General features: G+C 42.1%; 1 protein-coding gene across 3 annotated transcripts in view; it reads left to right on the top strand.

Annotated features, from left to right (window-relative positions):
* The first annotated feature begins 7,243 nt into the window (after positions 1–7,243).
* The window catches only part of FRMPD3 (FERM and PDZ domain containing 3), a 1,010,703-nt gene continuing 992,116 nt past the window's right edge, over positions 7,244–25,830 (top strand). For all 3 annotated transcript variants that reach the window (XM_063936980.1, XM_063936981.1, XM_063936979.1), the window contains exon 1: positions 7,244–7,319. The gene's annotated coding sequence lies outside the window, so the exon portion shown is untranslated. The remainder of the gene's footprint in view (positions 7,320–25,830) is intronic.

The following is a 25,830-nucleotide window of genomic DNA, read 5'->3' as shown; positions in this document are numbered from 1 at the left end:
GGCAAATCAACTGGGGGGCACAACTATTTGGGGCAAATCTGGGGGCACAGCTACTGGGGGCATAACTGTGGCCACGACCCTCCCCTATGAAGCCCTATTTTTCGTGAACTGTTTTGCCGGGGAGGGAGGTCACCAGTGGAAACTTTCGCACTGGGCGCCACAAGGTGTAGACCCGGCCCTGCATAGTGTCTATTCTCGGCAGGGGTGTGGTATGTGAGACCGCTGGTCAGCATACCGACACTGGAAGCCTGGCAGCGGAATGCCATGCGGGTGGGGTTCAAGAGCAACAATCCCCTTGTGGGCTCGCTCGACATGCTGCGGGCTCGGTGATGACCTGCGGTAGCCACAGTTTCTATTCCCACTCTATGGATGTTGTGGACACCCACGAGTGGAAATAGTCCCTGTTGGTCGGCATGCCGACCGTCGGGATTGTGAGGGGGCGGGATGTAGGGGGCGGTCCCCCCGAGATGTAGAGGGAAGGCGGACTCCTGACCGCTGGTCACATAACTACCCCCCTCTCAGTGCCGTAACTAGACATTTTAGTGCTGTGTGCAAGAAACGGCATCGGCGTCCCCCCCTTAATGCAAACCGGCGGTAGTGCGCGCCGTAGGTGTGCGTAAAAAATATAGGGGCATGGCTTCACGGGAAAGGGGTGTGACCACAAAATAATACCAATTCATACTACAGTGCACAGTAGTCTCCATTATTCAAATTACGTCACACAGTAGCGCCACTACACCAGGTAGAGCCCCTTTTACACCTTATGGCAGACAGCGGCTCCTTTTTTACACATTACGGCGACAGCGTCTCCTTTTTTACACATTACGGCAGAGAGCGTCCCCTTTTTTACACATTACGGCAGACAGCGTCTCCTTTTTTACACATTACGGCAGACAGCGTCCCCTTTTTACACATTATGGCAGACAGCGTCCCCATTTTTACACATTACGGCAGACAGCGTCCCCTTTTTACACATTACGGCAGACAGCTTCCCCTTTTTACACATTACGGCAGACAGCGTCCCCTTTTTACACGTTACGGCAGACAGCGTCTCCTTTTTTATACATTATGGCAGAGAGCGTCCCCCTTTTACACATCACAGCAGACAGCGTCCACCTTTTACACGTTACGGCAGAGAGCGTCCCCCTTTTACACATTACAGCAGACAGCGTCCACCTTTTACATGTTACGGCAGATAGCGTCCCCTTTTACACATTACAGCACACAGAGTCCCCCTTTAACACAGTACGTCAGGCAGATTCCCCCTAACACACACCCCCTCCTACCCTTAGGGTGTAGTGTAGTGTAGTGTAGTGTAGTGAAGTGTAGTGTAATATAGTGTAGTGTAGTATAGTGTAGTCACTCATGTGCTGTTGCGGGCGGCAGCGGCTTCACCGGGACACGGGCGGGCAGGTGGCGGCTTCAGCAGCAGGAGTCTTGTGGGCGGCAGCGGCTTCTGAATTGCAGGGGAGGGGGGCCGGGCTGCCGCTGGCCCATTGAGAAGCCTGCCTGTCACACAGACGCCGCAGCGGCTTGAAAACTTCCTCTGAACTTGAAGCCGCCCGCCCCGCCTGTGTCCAGCTGAAGCCGGCGGCTTAAGCTGGACACAGGCGGGCGGGCGGGCGACGGTGGCTTCGAGTTCAGAAGAAGTTGCGGAACACAGGTGGGTGGGTGGTGGCAGCTTCAGTGGGACACGGTTGTGTCCAGGCGGGCGTGCGGTGGCTTCAGAGGGACACGGGCGGGTGGCGCCGCCGTCAGCGGGACACAGGTGGCGCCGCCTTCAGCAGTCTGGGCTCGGAGCAAGCAGGTGTGATGCCCGATGGTGCACCCTGCATTTGCGCTGTGGGCAAGGCATCATCGGCACACACCTTGTTACGGCTCTGCCCCCCTCCCCCCCGTAGAGAGGGACAGGGGGCATGGCCAGCAGCTCACTGAGCGCTGTTCATGCCCCCATAATCACAAAAATGGAGGCGTGGCTTGCAGCCACGGCACTTGCCGCGAAGCTACGCCCCCTCATCGATAGGCCCTGCCCCCTAAAAATCGGGCCCTTGAAGAAATGGGAGGTATTAAATGAGGCCTTGCACTCACCTGGCAGCAGTACACATCAGTATGTCTGCATCCAGAGCGAGGAGATTCACCACTCTGCACTTCCCTTCATCTCTCCACTGAGCGCCCACAAGCAGAAAGACACCAGCAGCTGCAGGGAGCTGTCAGTGGCCGGAGAGGGGGTAGGGCACTTAAGCTGCTGCAAGCCCTGCTGATCTGGAGGAGGTGAGGAGCTGCAGAAGCTCCGTGGTTGAGCTGTGTCCACAGGCAGAAGCGGCTGGTGAGTGACTGTCACGCTCCCACCTGAAGGGACTGCTGTCTGTCGGTACTTAAAATGTGGCCGCCCTGGGGGAATCGCATCTGACACTCTGCCCACCCGGCTCAGTCCACCCCTGCCATTGTCCAATCACGTCTGCCTGATAGACAGGGGTGTGCCTTGATGTCAGCTGAAGGCACAGCCCCCTGTCAATGAGGCAGACGTTCTAGTGACGCTTTTCATTCATTTTTCTATGGGCTTTTCCAGCCCGCAGCTTGGCCCCGCCCCCTTCCACCCCCCACTTCAGCGTCTTTATTATTGTCAGTGGGAGGCAGCGCTCTCGCTGCCTCCCACATAGCTTTGGCTGCATTTTCATTCTGAAAATGATTACAATAATACAAAGTAGGATCTTTGTATTATATTAATCATTATGACAGGGGAGGCACTGCCTCCCCTGCCTCCCCTGACTGCACGTCCCTGGTCCCGGGGTACTGCCGTATAAGTCCACCAATTGACGATTTTTTTTTAAGTGACTGGAGCGTGCTGGAGATGCTGTCAGTGGACCGAACAATTGCGGCCCACTCTTGACATTCAGCCACTGCGTGACACTACTAGATGGGCCAGGTGGTTGTGTCGCTTAGCTTAGGCCTACAGAAACCTCGGTGCACCTTTTTTTCCTTCTTTGCATCATGTGCTGTTAGGGGCCTTTTTTTGATATCTGCCCTCCTGTCTGACACTGCAGTGCCACTCCTAGATGGGCCAGGTGTTTGTGCCGGCCACTTGGGTCGCTTAGCTTAGTCATCCAGCGACCTCAGTACAAATTTTAGGACTAAAAATAATATTGTGAGGTGTTCAGAATAGACTGGAAATGAGTGGAAATTATGGTTATTGAGGTTAATAATACTATGGGATCAAAATGACCCCCAAATTCTATGATTTAAGCTGTTTTTGAGGGTTTATTGATTTAAAAAAAAACAACACAGAAATCCAAAACGCACCCGAATCCGCCAAAAATTTAAAAGGGAGGTTTTGCCAAAACACGTCCGAATCCAAAACACGACCGCGGAACCAAAACCAAAACACAAAACCCGAAAAATGCCCGCTGCACATCTCTAATATATATATATATATATATATATATATAATATATATATATATATATATATATATATAAAGTATAGATATAGATATATTATTTAAAAAAGGGATTGCTGGCCACACAGGTGTATGTGTGTATGTATGTATGTATGTATGTATATATATATATATATATATATATATATACAGGTTGAGTATCCCATATCCAAATATTCCGAAATACGGAATATTCCGAAATACGGACTTTTTTGAGTGAGAGTGAGATAGTGAAACTTTTGTTTTTTGATGACTCAATGTACACAAACTTTGTTTAATACACAAAGTTATTAAAAATATTGTATTAAATGACCTTCAGGCTGTGTATAAGGTGTATATGAAACATAAATGAATTGTGTGAATGTACACACACTTTGTTTAATGTACAAAGTTATAAAAAATATTGGCTAATATGACCTTCAGGCTGTGTGTATAAGGTGTGTATGAAACATAAATGCATTCTGTGCTTAGATTTAGGCCCCATCACCATGATATCTCATTATGGTATGCAATTATTCCAAAATACGGAAAAATCCGATATCCAAAATACCTCTGGTCCCAAGCATTTTGGATAAGGGATACTCAACCTGTATATATATACACATATACAATATTCAGCAGCACTCAGGGATGCAAAGTAAAGTATGACATAACATGGTACTAGAGATACACATACAGATGGGATCCGTTCAGGTTTAGGATGTGGATGTGTCCTAGATTTAGGATGTGGAGAGGGGGGTGATTATTTGGATGCAATGGGGGCACTGTACTGGAGAGGATCTGGTGAGGGGGACCTGCTCAGGGCCAGGGAAGTGGATACCTAGCAACAGTGTCATAACTAGACATTTTAGCGATGTGTGCAAGAAACGGCCTCACTGCCCCCCCTTTATGCAAAATAGGGGCAGTGCGCGCCGTAGACGCGTGCAAAGGATATAGGGGCGTGGCTTCATGGGGTAGGGGTGTGGCCACAAAATAATACCAATTCATATTACGGTGTACAGTAGTCTCCATTATTCATATTACATCGCACAGTAGCGCCACTACACCAGGTAGAGCCCTTTTTACATATTACGGCAAACAGCATCCCTTTTTACACATTACGGCAGACAGAGTCCACCTTTTACCCATTACGGCAGACAGCGTCCCCCTTTTACACATTACGGCAGAGTCCCCTCTTTTACACATTATGGTAGACATTCCCCCTTTTTTACACATTACGACAAACAGTCCCCCTTTTTACACATTACTGCAGACAGCGTCCCCTTTTTACACATTACGGCAGACAGCATCCCCTTTTTACACATTACGGCAGGCAGCGTCCCCTTTTTACACATTACGGCAGACAGTCCCCGTTTTTACACTTTTACGACAGACTGCGTCCCCTTTTTTACACATTACGGTAGACTAAGTCCCCTTTTTACACATTACGGCCAGCCTATGTGGAAGGAGAGGGACAGCTGCAGCTGCGCCTCCATCAATTACATTGCACTGCTGTGGCTACCGAGTCCCCCTCCCTCCTCCTCCTTTTCCCCGTAGCTACATCCCTGTGCTCTCCTCCTCTCCTCTTCGGCGTCCCGAAGCACATAGCGGCAGGCGGCATGTGATGAGTCAGTTTGACTCATTACATGCCACTGGCTTTGGACCCCTTCACAGCGGCGGGCCCCACTGCAAGGCAACGCTTGCACTGGTGGTAGTTCCGCCACTGATTAAGGCACACAGCTGACATTAGAAACACACTCCAAAAACCGCCATGACATGCCGGCGTTTTAACAACCGCTCCCCGTTAACAGCATGTTAACACCCCCAAATGGTCACTTTATTTTGCAAAGGAGTCCTCATTATGCATGGGTTTGCAGCGGCACCTTGCACAATGTGAATGCAACACATACGCAGTCTGGCGATGATCGCTCCATTGCAACATTGGAACATCAGCTTTGCATACTTCTCTGAATCAGGCCCAATGTGCTAACAACATTTGAGGATGGCATTACACCAGCAGGCAAGATCTGCAAAGCGATCTTGTTTAATACTATACCCATAGAAAACTATGGGATGGCTAGAAGCCGGCAGACAGAAAGCTGGAGATTTCTCCAATACAGTAGTTTCCCCATATTTTAAGGGCACAATTAATTATAAATATGCCCCTTGAAAATAAAAATTAACAAAACTGGAAGATGTTATGTTAAAAGAATGACGATGTAATGTGTAGAGCTTTTTATAGCAGCACCGAAACAATGTAATTCAAAAGAAAAATATAAATTCTGTTTTTCAAATGTGAACTACAGATAAGAAATGGATTAAAATCATGTAGGTGTGAGATTAGATTTTTCAGTGGTTTAATGCCATTACTTGGTTTGCCACCTAGGGCCTGATTCAAAGGTGCACACAGTCGCATGCACGACTGTGATTTTATTTGCAGCTGAAAATATGCTGATTCAACGGCCATCTTAAATATGCGGATTCAATGGCCATCTTGTGCACAGAAATGCCCACTGTCGGGGTCTCACATCTGCCAGTTACTGTTCATACTGTACAAAAGCAGAAACATCAAGAACATTGGGCACACCTTGGTTGCAGCATTGGACCTTTGAGCAACCCAATGCTGTCTCAGAATGAGCATCTCTCCTAAGGTGCTGTTTTGTTTTTTTGCTCAGTATGAACTTGCAGTGGCTGATTAGGACATGCCCAGAAAACAGGCAAACATGCCAGCTATGTTTTGTATCAAGCCTTCGGACCAGCGCCCTTTTCATAACATGGGTTATCACCATCAATGGTGAAGCATTAGTGCCGGACCATCGATGTTGGGGGAAGGGGCACTTGCTGCCATCAGTCATAGACCTTCGAAGGTTGCAAAATCATCAATGCTCGATGTCCATCTCTAATGTGAATGTAAACCAATTACCCATACCCACTTGAATTTGCAGCTGCACCTGAGATAGGGCGATTATTTGTTTAAGCAGCAGCATTTTTTGGATGTTGCGTACAGTATTTAATTTTCTTGTGTTCACAAAAAGTGACACATTGAAGTCAATGGTTTAACTTTTATTGATGCCCTCCTTCCAGGCCACAAGTGCAAGCGCTACTTGCGATCACAGATCAAATGTGATTAAGCTTGCCATGTGAAGTTACTGTAATATCATTTTCCTAACACCAGTGGGTAGCTATTAATTCAATATCAAAATAAAACCTACAGTATGCATCTAATACAATATTGTATAGTCACACACTGCTCTTACTAACACAGAATATCTGATAACAGAAATATTCTTCAAATGTTAGGTTCTGTTTGTCATTATTTAAATGGTGAGAGCTTTTCTTGGTGATTGAACAGCTAAGCGTTCAGACAGTGTAAAGCATAACAGGATATTTTGATCACTAGCTGTGACATATACAGTACACAACACACACACTCAATAAACCAGAAGCATTCAAGCATTTACATACACATCACATACTTGTTAACAGGACGACTGATTTATCAGCTACCGTTCTATGAGTATTGACAATCCTTGTAGAGATCACACCCATAACAACTGCACCAATTCATCCCTCACACTGATTGTTCTTTCAACCCAATCTCATATTCGTTGTTTGCCTATTTTTCTCCCTCTGCTTTTCTTGTTTTTCCTAAAGCCTTTTTCCCACCTCCCTGTTTTCCCATCTCCCTTCACACCAGCAAAAATTAATTCCCCCTCCCTCTGTCTGACTCTTTCCCTGTATGCCCTGAATGAATGAATCCTTCCTCCATCTCTTTCTAATACTCTCCTCCCCTTTTTTGTGTCTATTCATCTCTCTCACCTCCCTCTCATCTGCACTGACTATTATTCTATCCATAAGACAGAGTACTAACTGGACCCCCTACCTGGCTTCAGTCATCAAACAGGTAATAATATGCGTACATAAAATATCACTTATCTTGGTTTGTATACAGATATACATACTGTATATATGTGTGTATGTATATATATATATATATATATTTAAAATTTAGAGTTTTGTGCTAATGTATTATATATGTATGTATGTATGTATGTATGCATGCAGGAAAATGCTTTTTTTTCTGTTCAGATGTAATTGATATTTGTTCCATATTGCAGTGTATCTGCATTCTGTCTTTGCAGACTATTTTGTATGCTGGGGGCATATTTGAGGAGGTATCATTTAACCCCTTAATGTCCACATAGCACACAGTGCAATTAGACGCTGTGGAGAATTCATATTGGAAGAGGTTCTGACAGGAGCCCTCAGGAATTTAGCAGCTGGATTACTGCTACCAGTTGTTAAGCAGCAATGAGGCACTGAGAACCTGCTTTCCAGAATGCAGATGTTATATGAGCAATAAAGCATTCAGCTGAATTACTGCAAGGAGATGTTACGGACAAAAATGCACTTGGCTGCTGCAGAGCTATGACCAGGGTTATTTAGGAGTTATATACAGCAAGACATATTGCAGGGGCAGTGTGAATTATTACAGCAGGTGCAGTAGCAGTGTGAATTATTACAGCATTATTCTAGATATTCACGTAAACTGTCACATTTTTTATTATTATTATTACGATTATTATTATTATTATTATTATTATTATTATTATTATTTTTACTACTATTACTACTACTACTACTACTACTACTACTACTACTACTACTACACAGATAGTATACATGAACAAGAATACATTATTCCCTGTAGATTTAGGGGCCTATTCATCAAAGCCCCTTATGCCTTAAAATCTGTACTAGAGCAATATTTAGAATCACTGTGATTCAACAATACTTGTAATGCAAAAGATATCAGATATATCTCCTCTGGTAACTAGAGAAATGTAACACGCTGCAAAACACTTATTAGCTTTTTGGAGCTTACTTCTAATCAGAGCCGTAACTAGACTTTTTGGTGCCCTTTGCCAGAGAGAGGATTATGGCCCCCTATTTTTCTAATAGGGACATAAGGCGCATGCCCCTTGGGGAAGGGGCATGACAAGATTGATCCCAGGGAAAGCCCATGCTGTGATGGCCCTTCCCACATTAGATTGATAGATAGATAGATAGATAGATAGATAGATAGATAGATAGATAGATAGATAGATAGATAGATAGATAGATAGATATAGGACGGCACTCAGAGGATTTTTCAAAAGAATTATGTATTCAAAAATATTGACTAAATATTACATCAACGTTTCGGTGCAAACCGCACCGTCATCAGGATGTATCTTAAACGTACATAAAAAGTGACACAATATATACAGTATATATATATGTCTCCTTGGCGGTGAACTACAAGTATATGTTTGGCTGTTACAAAGGATAACTTCTAGTGTGTGCGATTGGATTCTAATTTATTGAATCAACTGACTTGCCATGTTTTATCCAGTTGTTTATTAAAATTGTGAGCCATACAGTTCAAGATACCTATAGCCCATTATCTGGGTGTAGTCACCTCTAAAGTCGGAGGACTATTGACACTTGGTTTTGTTTTTGGGTGTAATTTTGGCCCTCTATAGGGTGAACGTTTACCCTTTATCCTTTTAAAGTATTTAAGAATCCAATTAACAACTGTACATTTGTTAAAGATTTATTTAGCAAAACCCTCAACCTATTTGGATCCACTTGATATGTAAAGTCTAAGAATGTGGTAATCTTCTGAAGTCACCTACCCCTGAAGGAGTTCAACCGGACGAAACGCGTAGGCTTTATCATAATTCAGTCACAACCAATCCACCTTTTTAACCACCCTAGAGCTCACACCTTTAAGGTGAGGGTGATATCCTGTTTACCAACTAGCGTGTGGTGTGTTTATACAAATTATTGTTATATATTTTATATGTCGGCATATCCATGTTTTTAGAGGATTCTTGTTATGTCTGAACATCTTCAAAATAATCAATGAAATCATTTTATTTAATCAATCCAATCTTTGTTGGGTGATACATTTCTTGGTGAGAGGGTATACTTTCAGGCCACAGTTGGGGAGTCACCAAAAAGCCAAAGATTCTGAGAAGGCTTCTGAATGAAGAATCTGAATTGGGAATTCCACAATCAACAAATATATATTTAGCGCACTCTGGACTATATATATATAATACACACACATTTATAGACCACTGCAAGAAAATGGATTTGAACACAAATCTTCTTTATACCACATTGATGCACTCAACTTGAGAGCTCCTTGTTATTCAGTTACAATACTCATTATTAAATAACTCAATTCAATATGCTGCCGTACCCAGGATTCAAACCTATAACCTGTTGAATTCTAGTCAAAAATCCTACTCATCAAGCTATTTGATACTGCATAAAAACTATAAACACTGTATGAATGCAATCAGCATTGCTATTGAGCAGATCTATGTAGTGTGCAGCCACACATCCAATCTCTTGCAACCCCACACTACATAGATTTGCTCAGCTGCAATGCTGATAATTTTTTTTCACAAAGTACAAGGTAAGCTTCAAATAGTTAGAATTCTCTAACTTAGAATTATCTACTTTTCTATGCAAGGGCAGATAGCTCAATTAATAGATTGTCTGACTGTAATGCCACAGGCAATGTGTTAGAATCCCAGGTATGTCAGCATCTTGAAATGTAATAAAGGGCAGTGTGACTGGATACCAATTAAATCTCAAGTTGTGTTCATGAATGTTGTTTAGGTATTAGCGACAGAAGGGGTCAGCGTAGGAGACAGGGGAAGTCAGAAGTCAGAAGATGCTGGGCTTCAGAAAGGGGAGAAGCTGCAAGTGTAAGTAATTAAAACAGATAATTGACAAGTGCTGCCAACAGTGCCCCTATCCAGCAGAGCTATATGCGGTGCCCACTCCGCACATGCCTAGTTACGGCCCTGCCTCTAATATCTCACACAATCTAAAAGTGGTGTCAGGACTGCCATAAGAAATTTGGGATGGACATTGATGGTGAATGTTGGCTTACCATTAATGATTTTCTTTTGATGGTAGTGTTTTAACCATTCAATGATAGCATTCTGATGTTTGCCGCCACTGAATGGTAGTGATGCAGTGGTGTTTCGATGGTTACCTTTTTTGTAAAATATGCTGACAGCTGTACCGTCCATGGCTTCAGCTCTCTGCATCGGACATCTTGATCATTAAAGGCTGTTTCTGTCTGCCTCTAATGATCAATATGTGTGTAGGGACAGAACAGGTCATGTCTTTGCCTGCTCCGGGCCCCGCCCCTGTCCCGTCCCCCCAGTCCTGTCCCCTATCCCTGCCCCAGTCCTGTCCCCTGCCATCCGCACTACAAAGGTATTGCACATGCGCAAATCATTTGAGTAGTTTTTTTCCATCAAATACTTTGATGCAATTGTTAGTTACCATCACATTGAATGTTTAGATGGTAGAAGCTCAGCCATCATTTCATGGTGGGCTTCCCATCCAACCTGATGGAGCTTGAGAGGTGCTGCAAAGAGGAATGGGCGAAACAGGCCAAAGATAGGTGTGTCAAGTTCGTTTCATCAAATTCAAAAAGACTTGATGCTGTAATTGCTGTCAAAGGTGCATCAACAAAGTATTGAGTAAAGGCTGTGAATACTTATGCACATGTGATTTCTTAGTTTTTTTATTTTTAATACATTTGCAAAAATCTAAAAAAATTTTTTTTTAAAGTTGTCATTATGGGGTATTGTGTGCAGAATTTTGAGGGGAAAAATGAATTTGTTCCATTTTGGAATAAGGCTGTAACATAACAAAATATGCAAAAAGTGAAGCGCTGTGAATAGTTTCTGGATGCACTGTATGCCCCATAGTATTTCTGCAAGGGCTGTGAAGGTACAATAGAGAATAACTGACAAACAAATGTTTTTACAGTGGAAGTCAGAGATTATTGAACATATAAATGTGAATGCCTTGATCAAATTAATTAAAACAGTGATATATTAAAAATATGTACGTATAATGAAAGATAAAATATTGATATGAAAAAGTATTTAAAGGCAAATGTTGAGGGTAATGAAAATAGGGAAAAGGAAGATAAGGAGAAGGTGAGGGGGGTGTGGGATAGGAGTAAACCAAATAGCGGACTTCAATTATAAGATGAAGCTAGATAGTTGTCAGAGGAGGTTCAGCCTCATAGTGAATTGTCCATGGGGTCCAAACTTTGACACAGTGATCTAGGGTATTATGTATGATTGAAGTAACATGTTCCATCCTGTAGGTAGACCAGATAGCATTGATGGTGGCGGTCATTGAAGGTGGTGTCGTCATCTTTCAACGTGTTGCAATTTGACATTTGGCTGTGTTTAAAATGTGTTTGACTAGCTTGTATTGCAGGTTTAGGACATTAGGGATGGATGTGAGAGTAGAATATATAGAGACGATTTAAGAATTTGTACTGTATACCAACTTTAGCTTTAATTAATTTATAGACTTTCAGCCAGTATTGCTGAATATGAGGGCATGTCTATCATTTATGCAGCAGAGTTCCCCTAGTGACCACGGTATTCGGTCTCTAGGTTGTGTTATGATTCCAGCACTCTGGTCTGAGGAGATCTTATTGCAAGGACCGGAGCACTGGAACGTAATGCTGGGAAAGGGGAATGGAAAGGGAATAGCCCCTGGCGCCCTATCTCCGTTGTCTCGCCCGTGCTGTCAGTACACTCTTGCGAGACTATGGTTGCTTGAGCCCATGGCAGCCGCATTTGAGGGGCGGATTACGTCTGCCCAACTTCGATGCCCCCTCAGGTCTTAATGAGAGACAAAGAGTGTACCGAGACAGGGTGATAACAAGGGGCCCTCTTACTGAAACAAAAAAAAGCCAGGGGCTACTAACTAGCCTAAAACTAAATGTATGTGCGGTTTGCCGCCAAAGGAAAAGAACAACAAAGGAAATGCTGACCACACGCCCACACAATACTTTTGTGTACCGGCGGTGACAGCATAAGCAGAACCCTCTGCAAAACATCAGTGACAGAAATAATTAATGATGAGCGGATTCGGTTTTACTCGGTTTTACTCGGTTCTCAAAACCGAATCTTATTGGCTATCCAAAACACGTGACATCAGTGAGCCAATAAGATTCGGTTTTGAGAACCGAGTAAAACCGAGTAAAACCGAATCCGCTCATCACTAGAAATAATAATGGAATACAGCGGCCTAGGCCGACAGACGCGGCAGAGCCGCTACTCACGGAACCGGTACGAATACTGACAAACGGACAGGAACTCCCAATGCTGCTGACACAGACTCTAAGAACTGGAGGACAGGCAGAATCCCAAACGAAAGACCGGTGGACACCAAGAAGCCAGAAACTTGACCAGGCACAGGCAAAGGCACTGGACCTCAGGACAGGAACGCCTCACGGCAGGACACGGGATCAGACATAGGAATCGACACAGGGACTGACACAGGAATCCACACAGGAAGCTCAGGAACTAGCAGGAACCAAGCTCAGAACTCAACAGACTGGATACCCAGAAATATCACCAGCATCTGTGAATTGCAGTCAGCCAGCATATAACAGAGAGGCCTAATTAATAATCTCATGCAGCTGCCCTGTTGCATGACTACAAACTGACAAGATGCAATTAGCAGCCAGGTGAGGCTGAACACATGGGAACAAGCTGCAATTACACAGACTCACCAGCGGCAGCAGACAAGAGTATTCTAAAATAGAGCAACAGGAAATCCTGGCATGCAAGACAACTTTATAAACATAAAATAGGAATGAACAACTACCTGTGGTTCATAACAGTATCCCCTCCTTAAGGGTGAGCTCCGAGCACCCCATGACACCCACGGGGAACATGAACAGAAGTATAACATAAAATACATAACCAAAATGCAAAAATGGAAATGAGCCACAGCCGTGGCTCATAACAGGTTGACAGTAACTAGGTCGACAATATCTAGGTCGACCACTATTGGTCAACAGTAACTAGGTTGACAGGGTTTCTGGGACGACAGGGTCTCTAGGTCGACATGTTCTAGGTCAACAGGTCAAAAGGTTGATATGAATTTTTCATAATTTTTTTCTTTTTTTGAACCTTTACATACTTAACGGTCCACATGGACTATGATTGGAACGGTAACCTGTGCCGAGTGAAGCAGTAGCAGAGCGAGGCACCTTGCCCGAAGCACGGCAAGCGAAGCGAACCATGCAAGGGGACACGGTGCACTGAATGGGGTTCCCGGTCACCCTACGAAGAAAACAACACCAATTTTAAAAAAAAAACTCATGTCAACCTTTTGAACTGTCGACCTAGAGACCATGTCGACCTAGTTACTGTCGACCAATAGTGGTCGACCTAGACACTGTCGACCTAGTTACTATCTACCTTCCATACCACACCTGGTGACCACACAGTTTCCAACACAACTCGGAAGATGCGGGATACATTGAGTGCAGGCCGGTGGGTACCAGGTACCAGTCATAATACAGATTGTAAGAGTTTTCTTTAATGCATACCGGGATTTAATTTTTGGTGATTTCCAGGATAATTATAGACCACTCCTTGGGAGTTTGAGTCTCAATCACCTCACGTTTCCATGTCAGCTCGTGTGCTTCCTTCTAAGGTTGGTTAAAGAAGGAGAGTATAGGCCCTTTAAAGGACAATGTGGGAGTCTTAATCAAAGACGATAAGGACATAGCGGAAAAATTGAATTTGTTTTGTGCATCAGTATTCACAATAGAGGACCAGATGGCGGGATTAACAGATAACCTCAGAAATGATAATCTCCCATTACTAACTGCTTTTTGAAGTGAGGAAGTAGTCTGTGACCTATTAAAAAAAAATCACCTGGTCCTGACGGAATTCACCAAAGAGTTCTCATGGAGCTACACTCCGAATTAGCTAGACCCATATATTTGATTTCCATTGACTCACTTACATCAGTCATGGTTCCAAAAGATTGGTGTATAGCGGAAGTAGTGCTGATATTCAAAAAGGGAAGTAAATCTGAAACGGGTAACTATAGACCAGTTAGTCTTACATCTATAGTGGGGAAAGTACTGGAAGGTATTTTAAGGGATAGTATATAGATGTTCCTTGAAGCCAATAAGGTTATTAATAGAAAACAACATGGATTCGTGAAGGATAGATCATGTCAATCAAACTTACTTGGCTTTTATGAAACAGCGTGAACCTAGATCAGGGTAAGAAGGTGGATGTAATCTTTTTAGACTTTGCTAAAGCTTTCGACACAGTACCCTACATGAAACTTATCTATAAGTTACAAGAACTGGGGCTAGGGAGCACAATATGCGCTTGGGTTAGAAATTGGTTAGATAATAGGGAGCAGTGAGTTGTGGTTAATAAAACTTCTTCAAATTGGACTGAAGTACTTAGTGGTGTGCCACAAGGGTCTGTACTAGGTCCATACTGTTTAACATTTTCATAAATGATCTAGCAGTAGGTCTAGAGAGCATGGTGTCAATTTTTGTAGACAATACTAAAGTGTGTAAGGTTATAAATTCGGTGGGGGATGCTGAGTGTTTTCAGAACGATTTATTTAAACTGGAAGCATGGGCAGCCAAATGGAGAATGAGGTTCAATACAGACAAGTGTAAGGTAATGCACTTTGGTAGCAAAGAAAAAAATACCACCTACACACTAAATTGGGTAGAATTAGTGGATTATTTACTGGAAAAAGACTAAGGTGTTCACATAGATAACAAACTTAGCAGCAGTACCCAAAGTAGTAATGCAGCAAAAAAGGCGAACATGGTATTAGCATACATTAAGCGGGGAATTGATGCAAGGGATGAGAGTGTTATACTTCCATTATACAAATCACTAGTGAGGAGTTTTGGCCACATCTTGAATACTGTGCACAATTTTGGGCACCATACTACAAAAATGATATTCTGGAACTAGAAAAGGTTCAGAGGCGGACGACCAAACTGATTAAGGGGATGGACACGCTGGAATATGAGGAAAGGCTTGCTAGGCTGGTCATGTTTACATTGGCAAAGAGAAGATTAAGAGGGATAAACAAAAGAATTTGAAACCGCACTAGACCTGTGGAAAGTAGCCACAGAAAATTTCAACTCGCTAGGAGTTACTCAATATTGTCTAGACCAACATAAAGGCTCAATTTGTGTAATACCTATGGCACTGGGTTGGTGGTGCTCCCGTGAAATTAGTTCAACAAACTGAAAAGGAGGTAGACCTGCAAGAGAGCAGGACAAAAGCAGACTAAAAGTCTGACCCGGGACACACTTTTTATATCTATAGATTAAAATTTAACTTTTATTATCACTTAATAAAACTGTAAATTGCACAAAATCACTAGGTAATAGTATAAAACAAAATCAATGCATGCATAAGTATCAGGTCATAAGACCATTCATAGAAAAATAATTAAGAATGACTACTAATTAATGTGGCAGACCTTTATCTGCCATGAGCGACAATATTGATCAGTAATAATGCTCTGAGTTTTCATGTGGTAAGGGTACTCATAGCACGTATCAGTGATATCATATGTAAGTATGCTGTTTTACCACAAAACTTAACCAGCACCGAAATTTAAATTATACTCTCTCCCACGGTTTATAACCAATTACCACAATAGTAAGGAGAGTGGACTTCCCTGTACGCGACTTTAAACCCCCAGTTATGATTTCAAAAACCAACCATACACAATTCCTATGTACACCATATCATGAGTAAAGGTGAGTTGAAAGCTATATACTTCCAACCCCAATTGTGAATAGATAGCGCCGTAGGCCTCCGCTTTGGAGAGTGTAGCTCTACAAAAAATGATGCACAATTTGTCATTTGTGTAGAGTTTGTATGTACATCAGAACATCATTCAGAATTCATATTCATCTGTATAATATACTGTGAATAAATAGAGAGTGCTATGTATTGGTATTACACAAATTCATTCAGAATTCACATCAAACTATATACCACAATATAAATAATGGATACCATTATATGTCATTCATAATTAATTTAATCACAGTGTGGAGTTAGAAGGTGCAACATATCGTTGATTTCAGTTCACAATTCATATCGATCAATAACCCACCATATGAAAAAAGGGGGATGGCATTGCATGTTGTTCATACTTATTTTCATCACTGTGTGGAGTTTGTATGTGCTTCAAACCACAACTAAAAATGAAAAAACAGGTGCTTTCTTCATGGAGAATAACCCTCAATGGGAAATAGTACACAGTTTTGAATACCCTATATCAATGTTTTAGATTCAGCATTGGAATGATTCTCGAGATGTTTTCTTGAATAAGATAGAAAAGAATACCGGAGTATTGGAAGGTGCAGACCTTCTGCTGTCTCAAACATCTGCTTAAAGCATCGAATGTCAGGATGAGAGGGGCCTGCCTCCTTCGCCCCGGTATTGAATGGGAGAAATAGAGGTACCCACTTCTGCTTTTCCAATTTTGCTGCTCAGAGCCCTCTGTTGCTAAAGCATTGCAGAGTAGCCGGGCTGCTGGAATGAGAGAGTGCGTACATGGAAAGGAAATCACACAGTTATCCAATTAAGATGAAGAGAAGAATTAGTACCGAGGTACTTGAAGGGTTGGACCTTCTGCTTTCCCAATATCTGCTACCAGCATCGAATTTCGGGATGAGAGGGGCCCGTTCCCTTCACCTCGGTATGAAAGAAGACAAGTAGATGCATCACTTCTGCTTTTCCAATATTGCTGCTCAGAGCCCTCTGTTGCTACGTGGCATTGCAGAGTAGCCCGGCTGCTGGAATGAGAGAGTGAGTACCTATATATATAGGAGATGGTCAGGGAACTGTATATGATGGTAATAATTCCACAAGTCTCTCTATGTTTAGATATAGGGAATTCACTAATAAACCGTGTTCATACCGCTAAATTGTGGAATTTGACACAGAAAATATATTGTGAATAGATTTATCTGAAGATATATGGTACCTGTAGTGCACCAATCTAAAATTAGCTGTTTGCTGCAATGCTCCCATCCAGTATTTATATCTATCACATATTACCTATGCTCAGATATAGGACACAAAATGGAGTCTAACATGAGGTCTGTTCTGTATCCACATAAATATGATGTGTGGTAATCTGAAGATATATAGTACTTTTAGTGCACCAATCTAAAATTGGCTGTTAGCTGCAATCCTCCCGTGCAGTATTTATATCTATCACATATTACCTATACTCGGATATAGAACATAAAATGGAGTCTAACATGAGGTCTGTTTCTGTAACCACATCAATATAATATGTGGTATAAATGTGGTACATCAGACTATAATTACTGCTGACTATATAGCTATCATACAGTGTCTGGCACTACTTATCTGTAGGTAGAGGAGCTGGTGTGGTACAGATAACAGATGTCTGATGGTCCGCGCGCACTGGGAAGCTGCCGTCGTCCAGGGTCCGCGACCGGAAGTCTGACCCGGCTTACCGGAACCAGAAGTAGACGTACGCTTCGCTCATAGAACTTGGTCACTTGGTCGAGTGACCAAGCTCTATGAGCAAAATGTACGTCTACTTCCAGTTCCGGTAAGCCGGGTCAGACTTCCGGTCGCGGACCCTGGACGCCGGCGGCTTCCCAGTGCACGCGGACCATCAGACATCTGTTATCTGTACCACACCAGCTCCTCTACCTACAGATAAGTAGTGCCAGACACTGTATGATAGCTATATAGTCAGCAGTAATTATAGTCTGGTGTACCACATTTATACCACATATTATATTGATGTGGTTACAGAAACAGACCTCATGTTAGACTCCATTTTATGTTCTATATCTGAGTATAGGTAATATGTGATAGATATAAATACTGCATGGGAGCATTGCAGCAAACAGCCAATTTTAGATTGGTGCACTACAAGTACTATATATCTTCAGATTACCACACATCATATTTATGTGGATACAGAACAGACCTCATGTTAGACTCCATTTTGTGTCCTATATCTGAGTATAGGTAATATGTGATAGATATAAATACTGTATACGAGCATTGTAGCAAACAGCTAATTTTAGATTGGTGCACTACAGGTACCATATATCTTCAGATAAATCTATTCACAATATATTTTCTGTGTCAAATTCCACAATTTAGCGGTATGAACACGGTTTATTAGTGAATTCCCTATATCTAAACATAGAGAGACTTGTGGAATTATTACCATCATATACAGTTCCCTGACCATCTCCTATATATATAGGTACTCACTCTCTCATTCCAGCAGCCGGGCTACTCTGCAATGCCACGTAGCAACAGAGGGCTCTGAGCAGCAATATTGGAAAAGCAGACGTGATGCATCTACTTGTCTTCTTTCATACCGAGGTGAAGGGAACGGGCCCCTCTCATCCCGAAATTCGATGCTGGTAGCAGATATTGGGAAAGCAGAAGGTCCAACCCTTCAAGTACCTCGGTACTAATTCTTCTCTTCATCTTAATTGGATAACTGTGTGATTTCCTTTCCATGTACGCACTCTCTCATTCCAGCAGCCCGGCTACTCTGCAATGCTTTAGCAACAGAGGGCTCTGAGCAGCAAAATTGGAAAAGCAGAAGTGGGTACCTCTATTTCTCCCATTCAATACCGGGGCGAAGGAGGCAGGCCCCTCTCATCCTGACATTCGATGCTTTAAGCAGATGTTTGAGACAGCAGAAGGTCTGCACCTTCCAATACTCCGGTATTCTTTTCTATCTTATTCAAGAAAACATCTCGAGAGTCATTCCAATGCTGAATCTAAAACATTGATATAAGGTATTCAAAACTGTGTACTATTTCCCATTGAGGGTTATTCTCCATGAAGAAAGCACCTGTTTTTTCATTTTTAGTTGTGGTTTGAAGCACATACAAACTCCACACAGTGATGAAAATAAGCATGAATAACATGCAATGCCATCCCCCTTTTTTCATATGGTGGGGTATTGATCGATATGAATTGTGAACTGAAATCAACGATATGTAGCACCTTCTAACTCCACACTGTGATGAAATTAATTATGAATGACATATAATGTTATCCATTATTTATATTGTGGTATATAGTTTGATGTGAATTCTGAATGAATTTGTGTAATACCAATACATAGCACTCTCTATTTATTCACAGTATATTATGCAGATGAATATGAAATCTAAATGATGTTCTGATGTACATACAAACTCTACACAAACGACAAATTGTGCATCATTTTTTGTAGAGCTGCGCTCTCCAAAGCGGAGGCCTACGGCGTTATCTATTCACAATTGGGGTTGGAAGTATATAGCTTTCAACTCACCTTTACTCATGATATGGTGTACATAGGAATTGTGTATGGTTGGTTTTTGAAATCATATCTGGGGGTTTAAAGTCGCGTACAGGGAAGTCCACTCTCCTTACTATTGTGGTAATTGGTTATAAACCGTGGGAGAGAGTATAATTTAAATTTCGGTGCTGGTTAAGTTTTGTGGTAAAACAGCATACTTACATATGATATCACTGATACGTGCTATGAGTACCCTTACCACATGAAAACTCAGAGCATTATTACTGATCAATATTGTCGCTCATGGCAGATAAAGGTCTGCCACATTAATTAGTAGTCATTCTTAATTATTTTTCTATGAATGGTCTTATGACCTGATACTTATGCATGCATTGATTTTGTTTTATACTATTAACTAGTGATTTTGTGCAATTTACAGTTTTATTAAGTGATAATAAAAGTTAAATTTTAATCTATAGATATAAAAAGTGTGCCCCGGGTCAGACTTTTAGTCTACTTTTGCCCTGCTCTCTTGCAGGTCTACCTCCTTTTCAAGATTAAGAGGGAACATGATTAACACTTAGAAATATATAAGGGGACAATATACAGAGCTTGCGGAGGATCTGTTTTTGATAAGATCAACACAGAGTACACGTGGACACCCGCTTAGGTTAGAGGAGAGGAGATTTCACAAACATAGGCGAAGAGGTTTCTGTGCAGTACGGACAATACTTGTTTGGAATTCCCTGCCTGAGAAAGTAGTAATGGCAAACTCGGTCAATACTTTTAAGAATGGGCTAGATAAATTCCTAATAGATAAGGATATACAGGGTTATGGTGGGTACATCACGCACTAATGGCCGACATTCACAATAGATAATTTTAGTCCGAAAAATAATACAGCGTAGGAGACCATAAACAGGTTGAAATCGATGGACAAGTTGTTTTTTTTCAACCTCAGAAACTATGTTACTATGTATGTTACTATGTTATGGGAAAGCAACACCTGGTATATCGTAGTGATCAGTCATCTTGTTGATTAGTGGTACTGGCATATTGACTCTATGGATGTCTTATCAGTACTGGGATGATTTTTTAAAGGAGTGATAAAAATGTCTAATTTGAAGGTATTGATAGCAAAGTTTATGGAGGATAGTGTAACGGGATTAGAGGTCAGTGCAATCCAGAAAGGTGGTACGCCTACGCCTCCTGAGATGCAATGTTTCTGGAATGTGAGATCTCTATTTGAAGATTTTTCAGAACTTTGGTGCGGATGTGAATCGGTTGAGTCTGCCATATATACAATAGGTGAGGTAATATAGTCATCTTCACTGCAGCCATATGACCTATCCATGTTAAAAATAATTTATCCCAAGTTGACAGTTCTGATTTAATATAGTTGAGTATTCTCGGGAAATTGGCAGCATAAATATTGGAATATGATTTAGTGAGATGAACTTTTAAATACTTACGTTTATCGGTTTGACACTTAAATGGGTATGTGTGCTGCAGGAAAGGGAAGTCTGAGCAGAGCCGGCCCTAACCAATATGATGCCCTAGGCAAGATTTTGGCTGGTGCCCCCTAGCACCACCGCTGGTTCTGCCTCTGACCTTGCACCTCTTTCCCAGCACCATCACCACTCACCCATAGCAGTCCTTGTACCCCCTATATTTTAAATAGGAACAGTTCGCACATTTGACACACAGCCGAAAAAGGGGTATCTTCTTGCTGGCAAGGGGCATGGCCACACAATAGTAACCCCAATTCCAATTACGCCACACAGTACTGCAACTTTAATCACATTTTATCTTGCGATAGTGTCCATAATTCATATTACATTCCACAGTAGTATCACTTTACCTTATAAACGTTATTCCTCACAGTAAAGCCCCTTAATTACATTACATCACACTGAATTGCTCCTTATTCACATTACACCACACCATATTGCTCTTTATTCACATTACACCACACCCTATTACTCCTTATTCACATTACACCACACCCTATTGCTCTTTATTCACATTAGACGACACAGTAGTGTCCTTTCTATATGCAACGCCACATAGTAGAGCACCTTATACACATAATGCCACACATTAGTAATGCATTTATACACAATTCCACACAGTAATGCCCCTTACACATATGAGACACATTAATGTCCTTATAAACATAATGCACCTTATACATTATGACAATCTTTATTAATGCCCTTTTACACATAATGTACCTTACACATATGGCGCACATAATTAATGCCCTTATACACATAGTGACACACATAGTGCCCCCTACACATTTGCTGCACATTATTAGTGCCCCTATACACATAATGACACACATACGGTAGTACCCTGTTACACATATGCAGCACATTATTAATGCCCTTATACACATAATGACACACACAGCGCCCCCTACACATTTGCTGCACATTATTAGTGCCCCTATACACATAATGACACACATACAGTAGTACCCTGTTACACATATGCCGCACATTATTAATGCCCTTATACACATAATGACACACATAGTGCCTCCTACACATTTGCTGCACATTATTAGTGCCCCTATACACATAATGACACACATACAGTAGTACCCTGTTACACATATGCCGCACATTATTAATGCCTTTATACACTTAATGACACACATAGTGCCCCTTTACACATATGTTGCACATTATTAATGCATTTTTACATGACACACATAATGCTCCTTACACATATTCTGAACACTACTGCACAACCAACCCACTCACATGCACACAGCACTCACACTGCCACTAACACTGTGACCTCTGCCTCTGCTTGGATACAGATGTGTCCTCACAAATCTTGCATCAATGCTAATGTTGGGCACCTTTTTTTTATGAAAATGCATCTTATTTGCATTGCTATGTGGCTAGGATGCACAAGCAGCTTCTGCTGATTAAACTGATATGCAGCATGCCAATATACTGTGTGAGACTGTGGCTGAATCTGCATATCAAATGCTACGCACAGAATATAGGCATGCCGCATATCATTTTAATCAGCAGAAGCTGTTGATGCCCCTAGGCATATCAAATGCCCTAGGCAATTGCCTAGTTTGCCTATGCCTATGGTCGGCTCTGAGTCTGAGGAAGGAATATGAAAATCTAGGATTTCAGCTTTGTCAGTATTTATTTTATAATTTGAGAGTTGACTATAAGTGCTATTTTTTCAAAGAGATTAGGGAGAGAGTGGTGAGGGCCAGATAAGGTCAAGATCACATTATCTGCATACAATGCAATTTGTGATCCATGTGCCCAACAGGAATACCCAAGATATGCCCCATAAGCCTAATTCTTGCAGATAAGGGCTTCATCACTAAAACAAATAAAAGAGGGGAAAGAGGGCAGCCCTGGTGCATACTGTTTCAGAGGAAAGGCCGTTAACTAGAATAGAAGCAGAAGGGTTGTGGTAGAGCCAAGTTAGACTCTTATTTTATGCCCCTGTAAAATGCATATGAATAAGGGTTTGTTGTATAAATGGCCATGTGCCCCTCTCAAAGGCTTTTTCTGCATCAAGAACCACCCACAGGACTGAAAAGGATTTATCTTGCACAATATGTATAAGATTAATGAGCTGTCTAGTGTTATTAGTGGCTTGTCTGTTCTGAATGAAGCCAACCTGATCTGGGTGTATTAAGAGGTAAGATAGGAGCAATTATCTAGTATTTAAGCAAAAAGTTTTGAATCAACATTTAATAGTGAAATTGGTCTGTAGTTTTACATTTACAATGGATCGCGGTCAGGTTTTGGGATGACTATTATATTACAACAATGAGTACGAAAAGGAAGAAAGTACTCTCTTGGAGGGGCACTCACCTACCTTATTTTAATGTATACTGTTTTTAAAATGTAATGTTTATTTATATTAGTTATAAATAGTTAGTATAATATTTATCATGTTTACCCTAGAAAATAGGCATCTAAGAGGAGATAGTATTACTATATACTAGTGATGTGCACCGGAAATTTTTCGAGTTTTGTGTTTTGGTTTTGGATTCGGTTCCGCGGCCGTGTTTTGGATTCGGACGCGTTTTGGCAAAACCTCACTGAAATTTTTTTGTCGGATTCGGGCGTGTTTTGGATTCAGGTGTTTTTTTTACAAAAAACCCTCAAAAACAGCTTAAATCATAGAATTTGGGGGTCATTTTGATCCCATAGTATTATTAACCTCAATAACCATAATTTACACTCATTTTCAGTCTATTCTGAACACCTCACACCTCACAATATTATTTTTAGTCCTAAAATTTGCACCGAGGTCGCTGGATGGCTAAGCTAAGCGACACAAGTGGCTGACACAAACACCTGGCCCATCTAGGAGTGGCACTGCAGTGTCAGGCAGGATGGCACTTCAAAAAAATTGTCCCCAAACAGCACGTTGCAAAGAAAAAAAGAGGCGCACCAAGGTCGCTGTGTGACTGAGCTAAGCGACACAAGTGGCCGACACAAACACCTGGCCCATCTAGGAGTGGCACTGCAGTGTCAGACAGGATGGCACTTCAAAAAAATTGTCCCCAAACAGCACATGATGCAAAGAAAAAAAGAGGTGCACCAAGGTCGCTGGATGGCTAAGCTAAGCGACCCAAGTGGCCGACACAAACACCTGGCCCATCTAGGAGTGGCAATGCACTGTCCTCCGACTATATATACTGCGCACAACAACTAAAATGCACCACAGGTATGGATGGATAGTATACTTGACGACACAGAGGTAGGTAGAGCAGTGGCCTTCCGTACCGTACTGCTATATATACTGTTGGTCACTGTCAGCAAACTGCAAAACTAAAATGCACCACAGGTATAGAATCTAGATGGATAGTATACTTGACGACACAGAGGTAGGTAGAGCAGTGGCCTTCCGTACTGTACTGCTATATATACTGGTGGTCACTGTCGGCAAACTGCAAAACTAAAATGCAATACAGGTATAGAATCTAGATGGATAGTATACTTGACGACACAGAGGTAGGTAGAGCAGTGGCCTTCCGTACCGTACTGCTATATATACTGGTGGTCACTGTCAGCAAACTGCAAAACTAAAATGCACCACAGGTATAGAATCTAGATGGATAGTATACTTGACGACACAGAGGTAGGTAGAGCAGTGGCCTTCCGTACCGTACTGCTATATATACTGGTGGTCACTGTCAGCAAACTGCAAAACTAAAATGCACCACAGGTATAGAATCTAGATGGATAGTATACTTGACGACACAGAGGTAGGTAGAGCAGTGGCCTTCCGTACCGTACTGCTATATATACTGGTGGTCACTGTCAGCAAACTGCAAAACTAAAATGCACCACAGGTATAGAATCTAGATGGATAGTATACTTGACGACACAGAGGTAGGTAGAGCAGTGGCCTTCCGTACCGTACTGCTATATATACTGGTGGTCACTGTCATCAAACTGCAAAACTACAATGCACCACAGGTATAGAATCTAGATGGATAGTATACTTGACGACACAGAGGTAGGTAGAGCAGTGGCCTTCCGTACCGTACTGCTATATATACTGGTGGTCACTGTCAGCAAACTGCAAAACTAAAATGCACCACAGGTATAGAATCTAGATGGATAGTATACTTGACGACACAGAGGTAGGTAGAGCAGTGGCCTTCCGTACCGTACTGCTATATATACTGGTGGTCACTGTCAGCAAACTGCAAAACTAAAATGCACCACAGGTATAGAATCTAGATGGATAGTATACTTGACGACACAGAGGTAGGTAGAGCAGTGGCCTTCCGTACCGTACTGCTATATATACTGGTGGTCACTGTCAGCAAACTGCAAAACTAAAATGCACCACAGGTATAGAATCTAGATGGATAGTATACTTGACGACACAGAGGTAGGTAGAGCAGTGGCCTTCCGTACCGTACTGCTATATATACTGGTGGTCACTGTCAGCAAACTGCAAAACTAAAATGCACCACAGGTATAGAATCTAGATGGATAGTATACTTGATGACACAGAGGTAGGTAGAGCAGTGGCCTTCCGTACCGTACTGCTATATATACTGGTGGTCACTGTCAGCAAACTGCAAAACTAAAATGCACCACAGGTATAGAATCTAGATGGATAGTATACTTGACGACACAGAGGTAGGTAGAGCAGTGGCCTTCCGTACCGTACTGCTATATATACTGGTGGTCACTGTCAGCAAAACTCTG

Source organism: Pseudophryne corroboree, chromosome 8 (genome assembly GCF_028390025.1).
Source record: "Pseudophryne corroboree isolate aPseCor3 chromosome 8, aPseCor3.hap2, whole genome shotgun sequence".
In the NCBI taxonomy this organism is placed as follows: domain Eukaryota; kingdom Metazoa; phylum Chordata; class Amphibia; order Anura; family Myobatrachidae; genus Pseudophryne; species Pseudophryne corroboree.
This window is presented reverse-complemented; position numbering and strand designations above follow the sequence as displayed.